This window comes from Physella acuta, unplaced genomic scaffold, assembly GCF_028476545.2.
Source record: "Physella acuta isolate Inbredline_101_S28 unplaced genomic scaffold, ASM2847654v3 ptg000014l, whole genome shotgun sequence".
Taxonomy (NCBI): Eukaryota; Metazoa; Mollusca; class Gastropoda; family Physidae; genus Physella; species Physella acuta.
The window spans coordinates 340,788-352,078 of record NW_026731534.1 but is presented as its reverse complement, the minus strand read 5'-3'; positions in this window follow the sequence as shown (position 1 = coordinate 352,078).

The window sequence follows — 11,291 nt, the reverse complement described above, 5'->3', positions numbered from 1 at the left end:
TGACAAGAACGCTGTAGAGAAAACACAAGCAAAATAAAAACATGCATAGTAATTCGAAAAACGAAGTATGACGTCGACACATTTAGCACAGAGTAGAAAATAATCTCAAGCCGGATAGTGCACACATTAATATGACGTCATTGATTATCGAGTAAACATTCAATACAAAGGCAATTTGGTCTAATCCAAGTGGTTTGCGTGAAGAGTTTCTTTCATACAATTCTTCGGGTAGGGGCGAAGCCCCACCCCCGCGTAAGAACGTCTGAGCCCCCCCCCCCCCCCCGCTCCCCAACTCAAAAGAAATTTCCTCATCGATACTCTATAATAAAATTACCGCCTAATTAATGTGTCTAATCCAGGGGTCGGCAACCTTTTGAGACGAAAGAGCCAAAAGTGGGTGGTGTGTGTGGGGGGTGGGGTGGTTTTAGTTTAGACTTTTTCCTCCCCGGAGAGGGGTGGAGGTACTTGAAATTTTCGGTGGCGGGTGTAGAATTTTCGGGGAGGGGGCGGGCACTGGAAAAAGTATAAAATTATATTTCGTTGAATTGGACGGTAGACATGTTTTGTTGGGGGGGGGGGGGGGTGGGGGTGGGGGGGTGGTGTGTGTGGGGGGGTGGGGTGGTTTTAGTTTAGAGAAAAGAGACAGCACTATCAGCCTAGCGCCCGTTGTACCCTTCCTCAACGGGCCATTTTTCTCGTTCTATATAATAGTTTCGCTGTCTGTCTATCTATCTATCTATCTGACAAGAACGCTGTAGAGAAAACACAAGCAAAATAAAAACATGCATAGTAATTCGAAAAACGAAGTATGACGCGGTCACATTTAGCATAGAGTAGAAAATAATCTCAAGAGAGTGCACACAGTAATATGACGTCATTGATTCTCGAGTAAACATTGACTAAAAATGAAATTTTGTCTAATCTAAATGGTTTGCGTGAAGAGTTTCTTGCATACAATTCTTCGGGTAGGGGCGAAGCCCTACCCCCCGCGTAAGAACGTCTGAGCCCCCCCCTCCCCAACTCAAAAGAAATTTCTTCATCGATACTCTATAATAAAATTACCGCCTAATTAATGTGTCTAATCTAAAAACTGGTTTTCTTGCAATTTCTTTAATGCAATTCTTCGGGTAGTGGCTAAGGGCGACACCAGTGTTTCTTTCAGACTTTTTCCTCTCCGGAGAGGGGTGGGGGTACTTGAAATTTTCGGGGGCGCGTGTAGAATTTTCGGGGAGGGGGCGGACACTGGAAGAAGTATATAATTATATTTCGTTGAATGGGACGGTAGACATGTTTTTTTTAGAGGGGGTGGGTGGGGGGTGGGGGGGTGGTGTGTGTGTGTGGGGGGGGGGGGGGGTGGGGGGTGAGTGGGGGTGGTTTTAATTTAGACATTTTCCTCCCCGGAGAGGGGTGGGGGTACTTGAAATTTTCGGGGGCGGGTGTAGAATTTTCTGGGAGGGGGGGGGGGGGCACTGGAAAAAGTGTATAATTATATTTCGTTGAATGGGACGGTAGACATGTTTTTTTTGGGGGGGGGGGGGGTGGTGTGTTTGGGGGGGGGTTGTGTGGGGGTGGGGGGGTGTGGGGGGTGGGTTGGTTTTAGTTTAGAGAAAAGAGACAGCACTATCAACCTAGCGCCCGGCGTATCCTTCCTCAACGGGCCATTTTTCTCGTATATATAGATTTTTATAAAATTTGTGTCACTGAGTTAACAATTAAACGTTCTTTCATGACATACTCACTCCAGAAGTCTGCAATCAATAGTTAATTTCAGTTTGGACTACCTAGTCAAAGTGCACCTTGTCATGAATTCAGATGGTGCCCGCATTCGATTCAGTTAAAGACTATATTAAAATTTCTTATCCATAGTCTATCGCATTGTTTAAAACGAAATTTTGCACGATAGCTCTCACACGATAGCCCAGGGCGCCGAATCAAACCCTGCCGGTGGACGCGCCTGATTTAATTTAGTGAATGACTATAATACCCCAAGCTTATCCGCAAACGGAAAGATTGAAGTAAACATAGAGAACATTTAAGAGCAGCTTCTAAATTGTTATTGATTACAAAAAATATTTAGTAAACAGTACGTTCAGTGTATAAAAAAAAATAAACGGCAGTACTTAAAATATTCATGTTTTACTATATACATTGCACTTTATCATTCCAAGCTTATTATGTAATTATGTTTTTTTCAACACCAAAACACATTAATAAAAGTATTTTTCCCCCGAAGTTATGGTTTTTTAAAGGGAAGTAATTGTTTTTTTCCTAATTTATCAAGGGACGTATTGAATGCTAAAGGACTAAATATAAATATTTTTTAGACACAATTAGAATTTTTGTGAATGGGATATATTTTCTTTAATTTTGTTTAAACTAACACAATACGTTTGCTAAATGATTTTTTAAATAACATCTTCAATATTAATTGACAGATTAGACAGATCAGACAGATTAAACAGATTACACGGATTAGACGGATTAGGCGAAAAGACAGATTAGACGGATTAGGCTGATTAGATACAGATAAGATAGACAGGTAGATACAGATTAGACAAAGAGACAGATACACACACACAGACACACACACACACACACACACACATATATATATATATATATATATATATATATATATATATATATATATATATATATATATATATATATATATATATATATATATATGAAGGAAATAACACACTTGAGTTTTTTCAAGCCTACAAAATGCCAACGAGGTAGGAGATGCACTACCATTGCGAAGATCAAACATTGGTGGACCAAGTAATTATTTATTTAGGAAACTCGCGAAATAACTTGGCTAATAAATTAACAATAAATAAAATAACATTATTATTAGATAGTCCAAACTGAAATTAACTATTGATTGCAGACTTCTGTAGTGAGTATGTCATGAAAGAACTTTTAATTGTAAGCTCTATGACACAATATGTATTAAAATATCTCAATAAATAAAAAAGTAGTGCGATTTTTAAAAAAGCAAAATTTTGTAAAAAAAACTGATTTTCAAAAAGTGCCATGTTTGAGAACCCATATTAAAAAGCATAGAGGTATAGAAATGAGTAAAGTTGCTGCATAGTTTGTAATATATATGCCCAATTTTTTTCAGTAATCTAAATGAGTATTTCTAAAGTAAAAAAAAAATATTTAAAATGACAATAATGCGTTTTTGATCATTTTTTATTTTCATACAAAAAAAAAATCAAAATTAATATTTTTTTTTGCTTTAGACATAGAATAACTATGAAACTATTGTGTTGTTAACATTAACAGGAAGTTTATTAACAGGATTATTTTCAAAAATCACAGGAGTTTAAAAAATGCCACATTTATCTAGTGCAGGAGAAACAGAATCTAAATTTATTTCAGTTGTAATGTAATGTAGTCTAATAAAGACGTGATGCCTACAAGTGATGCAGAAGTTGATGCCACGTGCTTTTATTTCTTTTTAAACCTATCCCGTTGATAACTGCTTTGGGGGAACAGTTTTTAAAACGACAACTCCACATCTCTGTATGTCTTGTTTCCTTCAACCTTGATCTTGTGGAGCCTCAAGAGTAAGTGATATGTTTTGGGAACTGTGTGTGGGGAGGGGGGGGGGGGCTTTGGCCTTCTTCCCTTCCCTTGTAAGGAAAGATCTGGATAGGCCATCATAAATATCTCCAGCTACGGAATAAACAATTGATTTAATGATTAATAAAATATAATGAAATTTACTACTAGCCTATTGTGTAGGCATACTATTTGTCCTATAACTATAACTGGAAGCATGACAAAGCCTAAAAACACCTTTTTGTTAAAAGTAATTTATACTTGATAGTATAATAAGAATAGTAGTAGTAATTCCACTGAATGAAATATTCGTTGCTTGTGCCACACTGGTTGAGATATCCAATGATGAAAGTGCCATACTGTGGTTCTCAACATCCTATAGGACAACTTAACTGTCATATGCATTTCAAATAAATAATGAAAAACACTACTAGTACTACTTACACCTACAACGAATATAACAGTTACAACTAAGTCACAACATGTACAATCTTAATTAATTGCACCACCATCTAAAAATTGATCTGGTACATTTTATTAAGGAGACTGGCGCAGACCATTTCACATTATTCAGCAGGGGAATCAGAATCAGAGTGCACAACAGAAAATAAAAAAATTAATCAAATTAGCCCTTAAAATTTAGTGTCTTTTGTTTTAAATAAAGTAATACATTGTATTAATACATAGTTACATAGTAACAAGGATTGTCTGGTGGCCATTTTGAATTTGTCGATTCATAATTTTGACGTGATAGTCCCAAAAAACTTTTGTAATACTACCCTATCATTAATCGCATTCAATAGATTTTAAAGAATTAGTAAACACTAGCAAGTAACAGTTAAGTGCATCCATATTTTAAGTCCCAAGAATGTCCTGAATTAAATAGTTTCAAGTCTAAACACACCCTGTTTAGGCCCTACAAGCGTAGTTCACACGCTAAAGCCGTGGCCTAGTATCGTTCAAATTTACATTAATAACCTGTACTAACTAAACCAAACTGACATTCAAACTTAAAATTCATTTGTTTAAATGGAAATGAAACTTTAAAAATGGTACTTACAGCTTGTTTGAAGGCTCTAGCAAGGGTAAAATCCGTTTAGCATCATCGGTCGTCAACCTTTAAAACCGTTCGGCGAGCTACTCACCCGGGGCTGAAAGTTGACTCGAGGGTTACATGCTTATTGAGGGCACGGCTTCGCGACCGTAAATCAGAAATACTTGAATTTACAACACAAAGTAATTATAAAATTGAACTTTAAATCGGTGTAAAAATTAAAATATAATTTGTTTGTTTTCGTGTATATATCGTCATTTAAAGTTAAAAACTGATTTTTAAAAATAAAATAAACAATTTAAATTTTCAATTTATACACCAAACCATAGATTAAAATTAACTCTTTAAAATGACATTAAGATTATGCTTCTACGATGCTTAGTCGCGAAGCCGCTACCAAATGAAACAGTGTGGAGTCGATCGGTACTCGCTAAACGGTGAAATTTGTTGAAATTTTCGGGGGAGGGAGGGAGGGGCGGCAGGTTACAGACTAAAATTTCAGTGGGGGGGCACTGTTAAAAGTATATATATTCTATATAAATTCCATTTCGTTCGGGGGTGGTAGAATTTCTTGGGGGTTCAGGGGGGAGGTCGAAAAAAATTGCGGGGGGGGGGGGGGAGGAGCGTTTTTAATAAACTTTGCCTAGGGCGCTAACTAACCTGGCTCCGGCACTGCTTATAGCACAACTAGTAGTGATTTTTTTTTTTTTTTGAAAACCGCCAAAAATTATCCCAAAACGCACTTTTTCACCAGTTTGGACTACCTATTACTATTGCCACTAAAATGTTGTAATCAACACAGTAAAAAGGAACGATGATAAAATTAATACCGAGGAAATGACTGATAGTAAAACTAGAGTCAACAGAAACAGATTAAGTGTTTGTAATAAGAAGACACAGAAATACTAAAAACTGCTGTTGAACTGATTTTCGACGGGAATAAATTATAAATAAGACTGAACTGAGCCTAGAAGGCAGTTATATAGGACACTTAATTACATGAGAAAATCGGCAATAAAAAGGTACCATAAGACCCAGTAAGAAGCATATTCTCAGATAGCTAACAAAGTGATAGCATGTATCCATGCCACAATGGCAATAAAATCGGATAATGGCCAGACAAAGTTAAATATTACATTCATCATAGAGACGTGTAACACGGGAGAAGGTACACGTAGAAAAAGTTAATGTGAAAAAAAAATCAGAGATTCATATTTTACTTGATAGAACAGATAGCTCTGAATAGTTTAGAGATGAATAAGAATGGCAATATACCTAGTAAGTATTAACGGTATTGCAAACTATGAAATCAGGAATTAAGGAATATATACAAGAACAAAATATTTAAATAAATATATATATATCAGGGAACTGAATAATTTAAATGCATATCTCTCCATGGATTTCTGGCAATTACCGATAACATGGCAGTAGGTATGTAGAAGGCCAGAAGAAGAAACCACAATGTTCATGGTGAACACTGAACGGGTTATCAATGTCATGGTAAACACAAATGTGTTCTTAATATAAGAGTAAACTATTTATCAGGAGAGACAGCTATCAAAGTGCTAAAATCCAAAATTAACTGATTTTTTTTATTTGCGGTAAAAAAATCTCCAGAATGGCAGATTAAAGTAAAAATTTATACAGAGCTATGTATAATATACACAAATGTTCAAGAATTTTAGAAAGCAAGTATTTCAAGAAGACATCATATTATGTTACACTAATGTACAAAGAAGTAAAATTAACATGTCTCGAACCAAGGACAGATAGAACAGAAATTAACAAAGCAACGATACTAAAGCACTGTTCAAACAGTATCCCGCTAATGGTAAAGAAATACCCTACGTTAACAATATCAAGGAAATCAGATAAGTCAAAATGAGAACATGGCTATTGCGAACGAATAAAAATTAGAAGCCATACACAAAATTTAGTGTATAAGGATATATATTAAACGTATAATCGACTGTCTAGGAGTAAAACAAACATAATTGAATCATACATGTTAACACACTAAAACAATTTTTTAGCTGTCATTTTATTTTTTTTCAAAATGGCTTACCTAGTTTCGTTGCGGACGTAGTCTTCTTCCTTGTTGTCGCTAGGATTTCTGGGTCGTTGCTAAAAATGCGATATGAAATATCTATTTTTAGATTCTTAGTTTTCGAAATGATATATAGACCCACTACCAAGTAGGCCTACGTCTTGAGTAAATAACGTTGCACACAAATGCAAGATAACCTTCAGTAGCGTACGCAGGGGGGGAGCAGGGGGAGCGGCCGCTCCCCCTCTGGCCATTTTCAGCAAAGTGGCGCCTTTTTGGCAACTTTTTAAACTCAAAGTTTTAAACAATGATATTTGTTTAAAAATATTTTTGGTCGGCACATCTATGTAAATCACAAGATTTCTTTTCATGCAGCAATTAAGCATAATTGTACTAGTCCAGTAGTGTCTACGTTTACAACACGTATTAACAGCTGCATCAGTTTGCCATTCTAAAAATAACCATTAAGATGCATTGCAATGTTTAAAAAACCTCTACGGGTAGTACCACTTGGCAAGAGGGGTGTTAAGGTTAAGGCAACTGTATAATGAATTTGCTTATGAGTAATTGAATTAGAAAATGGTATACATAAAACTTCACACATAATTACTTTATAAAATACAGTTTGAATCGTGTGATTAATTTAAAAAAAATTGCAATACAGAAACAAATACAACTGATGAATTTACTTATGAGCAAACTGCGTAGTGGTGGGGAAATTTTGACAAGGTCAACAAGGTCATCATGATGAAGTAGTAGTATTCTTACAGTTTGGGCGATTGTGATTACGATTACAAATTATATGAAACAGTTACAACCCCCTCCCCCATGGACCCCTCTGTAAAAAAAACATATCTTCATAATACCACTGTTACTTATTTAAATCTATTTCTGTAATATATATATATATATATATTTGTGTAATATATATGTGTGTAATATATATGTAAGTTTAGAACAGTCATCTAAAAACTGACGCTATGTTCCCTCTGAGTTGGTTATCACAGGAAAAAAAATCACAGGAAAAAAAGTCACAAATATATATTTGCATGATATTTGTTAATACTTTTATGTATTAAATATTTAGAGAGTGCAAATTAACTTAGGATTAATTAAATGTAATGTAATGTGTGTAGGCTGTATACGCATAGGAATTTTTATAATTCATCTTAAAATATTTATTATGAAGTATGTAGATTGTAATTATTTTAAACTTAAGATTAGTAGCATTTAATAGAATGCTCCAAAGTCCACGGTTTTCATCGTGTTTTTTTTTAAAATACCAATATTAAATTACCGTGAAATGGTAAGTTCATCTGACTTGCTGCCCTCAACTCATGGCAACAATAGTTATGTTTAGTTCAACCACCTTTACTGCCCACATTTATCACGCTCATTACATAACAAAACTTAGGATCAAAGCAGAAAGCCGACAAGCTTCAAAGGCTGTCATTGACGCGTAACGTCAACAACACAAAATATGTTCGGACAATGCCTACTGAGGAGAGGCCGACCAGAGAATAGCCTACGGCAAAATTTGCCTAAATTTCTTTTATAATTAACTTTTCTACCGCGTATTTAAATAAATACGTAACAAGTTGAGATTGTTGTGTAAATTATCTTAGAGTATTTTTACTTACAATTGTTATAAATCATAATGCTTTTAACGTCTATAAATAATTTATGCTATCAAAAAATACAACCCACAACAATAAACATACAAAATTTTACAATTCTTAACAAATTAATAAAAATATTTCTAAAAAGATTTTTGTGACTTTTTTTCTGTGACTTTATTTCTGTGACTTTTTTTCCGATAAAATTTTTCCACTGTGACTTTTTTTCTGTGACTTTTTTTCCTAGCAAAAACTGTGACTTTTTTTCTGTGTTTTTTTTTCCTGTGACTTTTTTTCCGTTTACCATCTCCCCACACCCCACCACCACAATTGTGTAGAGCGACATTAATGTCACACCTAGGAATACACTGGGTTGGATAATTGACCTAACGTGACCGGACAATGGTGAATGAAGTTGAACCCCCCCCCCCCCAACCCACCCCGAACTTATCTGTTAAGTACATGTAGAAAAACGCATATTGATGTACCTAAGTACCATGCCGCCAGAAAATTAGCTTTTTAAACATAAAACTATGTGAATATTGTTTTTGCAATTACCAGTAAAAAGGTGTGCAATCAATACAGTGATCTAATTCATACCTATCACTATGTTAAAAAATGATTTTTAAAGAACACAAAGAAGCAGTAGTTAATTAAAAATATATGATCCGAACTAAAAGACCGAATTGTAGTTAAATGTAGGCTGTTATTCCGAATGGTTTTACATCATGTCGATAACTAGTGTGGTTTTATACTAACTCTGATTTTAAAACTTTCATTATGCTGTAATACTTTAGCATTTATGATGACGATATATTAAATTCTGATTATAGACAAAAACATTTTGTAAGCACGAATAGTGTTAAACAATTTCATTATATTCTAAAGTAATTATTTATTTGTTTTGACATTTTATATAATTAAATGTGTAGATATATACATATTTATATTGAGAGAGTGATCACTTCCCCTATTTCATTTGTCTTAAATAATTTCCAAGGAATTATGTAAGAAAATTTGTAAAAAGAATTACAAAACAGATTGTGTTACGTTCATTGTTTTTCGTTGTAGTGTGTATATATTTTTTTGTTGTTTAGATTGATACCATTTTTGTTTTTGTCGGCCTATATTGTGTGCTTTTTCTTATTTCTTCTGAGTGCTACGTTCAATTTATTTTAAATCATAGCGAAGTAATGACATATAGATCTATATATAAGTAATTATATATATATATATATATATATATGTATATATATATATATATATATATATATATATATATATATATATATATATATATATATATATATAAAATACACGTATATAGAAAATAAATTCGGCGCCTTATTTGCTCTTTTCGCTCCCCCTACAACGAAAACCTGGATACGCCTCTGATAACCTTCCAAACACATAGTTGAACTATAAAATTTACGTATATGTATATACAGTTTGTACGTGTGTTATACAAAACATCATCAGAATTAACGTTATGATTGTTCATTGTTCATTGGTTAGTTTAGAAATAGAGCCGTTGCATGGGAATTAGGTTGTTGTAGTTAATGGCTTAGTTTATGATGTCATTACTGTTGTCGTGGGTGGGGGGGGGGGGAGGAGAAGAGAAGGGTTCAGGTAAAGTCGACTTTTGGTGACGAATGGGCGGGTGTGAATGTACGTTATCTGACTGCGATCAATCACAATGTAAACCTTGTGTAAATAAAGAGAGTTGTGCGTGTATTGTGTGACTCTTACCTTATCGCTTCATGTGTTGTGTTGTAGACGCTATCTTGTGTGAGATGTGTATTCTAGTCGTTGCTATTGGATCGATTAGTTTATTTTAATCGAACACCACAGAAGAGATTTGGTTGACTTGTTTATTGTCTGGCCTATGTTCGCCTGCCTTCAGGAGCCAAAAAAACTAGAACAGGTGTAGCAGTTACAACACAAACACGGCAATAAATCTGCATACGACCTACACATTAAACGGCAGTGTTTGTCTTTAATAAAACTTAGCACAGCGGGTAATAAAATCGTGGCATTTATGTTTACAACATTAGTAAGCGAGAAATGAGGGAAACATAAGTAGGAATGGGTTCGTGAAAGGGTAGTGGCCTTAATATATATCTTAATGATAGGTACAAATGCATTAAATAACATGTTTTCTGTCTATTAAAAAAATAAATATTTTATTTATGCACCTGGTTAGTATACAGTAAAGAATCATTAAAATAAAACAAGCACTTATGATATAGGCATTATTTTTGTACTTTAGACACGCGTTTTAATTTTCTCAACACATCCGGCCCCTTGAGGAATATAGGGCCATGTCCCCAGCTTTCACACTTTACAGTCTCCAGCTAAGCTGTGTTGTATTCTCTTGCAAAGCAAGATATAATCTAATGTGTCTGTTATTTGCGCACGCCTTTTTACTTCCTCGTATACAGAGTGTGGAGGAAGTATTGTAATCGTGCACAAAAATGACATGAAATTTCGACAGTTTTCATAGTTTTACACCTCAGTATTTCATCATATACGGAGTATAGAGGACTTATTTTAATTAGGCAAAAATTATAAATGCAGATTTATCAAAATTTTGGCGTTCGTTCTATGCGTATCTTGTCGGAAAAACTGGGCTTTGCAATTCTGTCCGTATGTCTGTGTGTATGTGTGTATGTCTGTAAACACGATAACTTGAGTACTGTTACAGCTAAGTTGATGAACATTATATACATGTATTATATAAAATGTGTCGTTTTGTATCAACTTTTCTGCGGGTTCCGGTAATCAGGAAGTGGAGAGTATTCTACTTTCAATGAAACTTCACATAGATGTAAAATATCTAATTCTCTACCTGCTCTCAAATTATGAGTAATTTCCGTTGACCGGAAGTAGTAATTTACGCTATTGCCACAATATATACGTAGCTTAGTACTAACAAACCCCCAATTCATCGCTTTACCGCCAAATAAACGAAACTTGAACTGCGCTTTAGATGTAACTC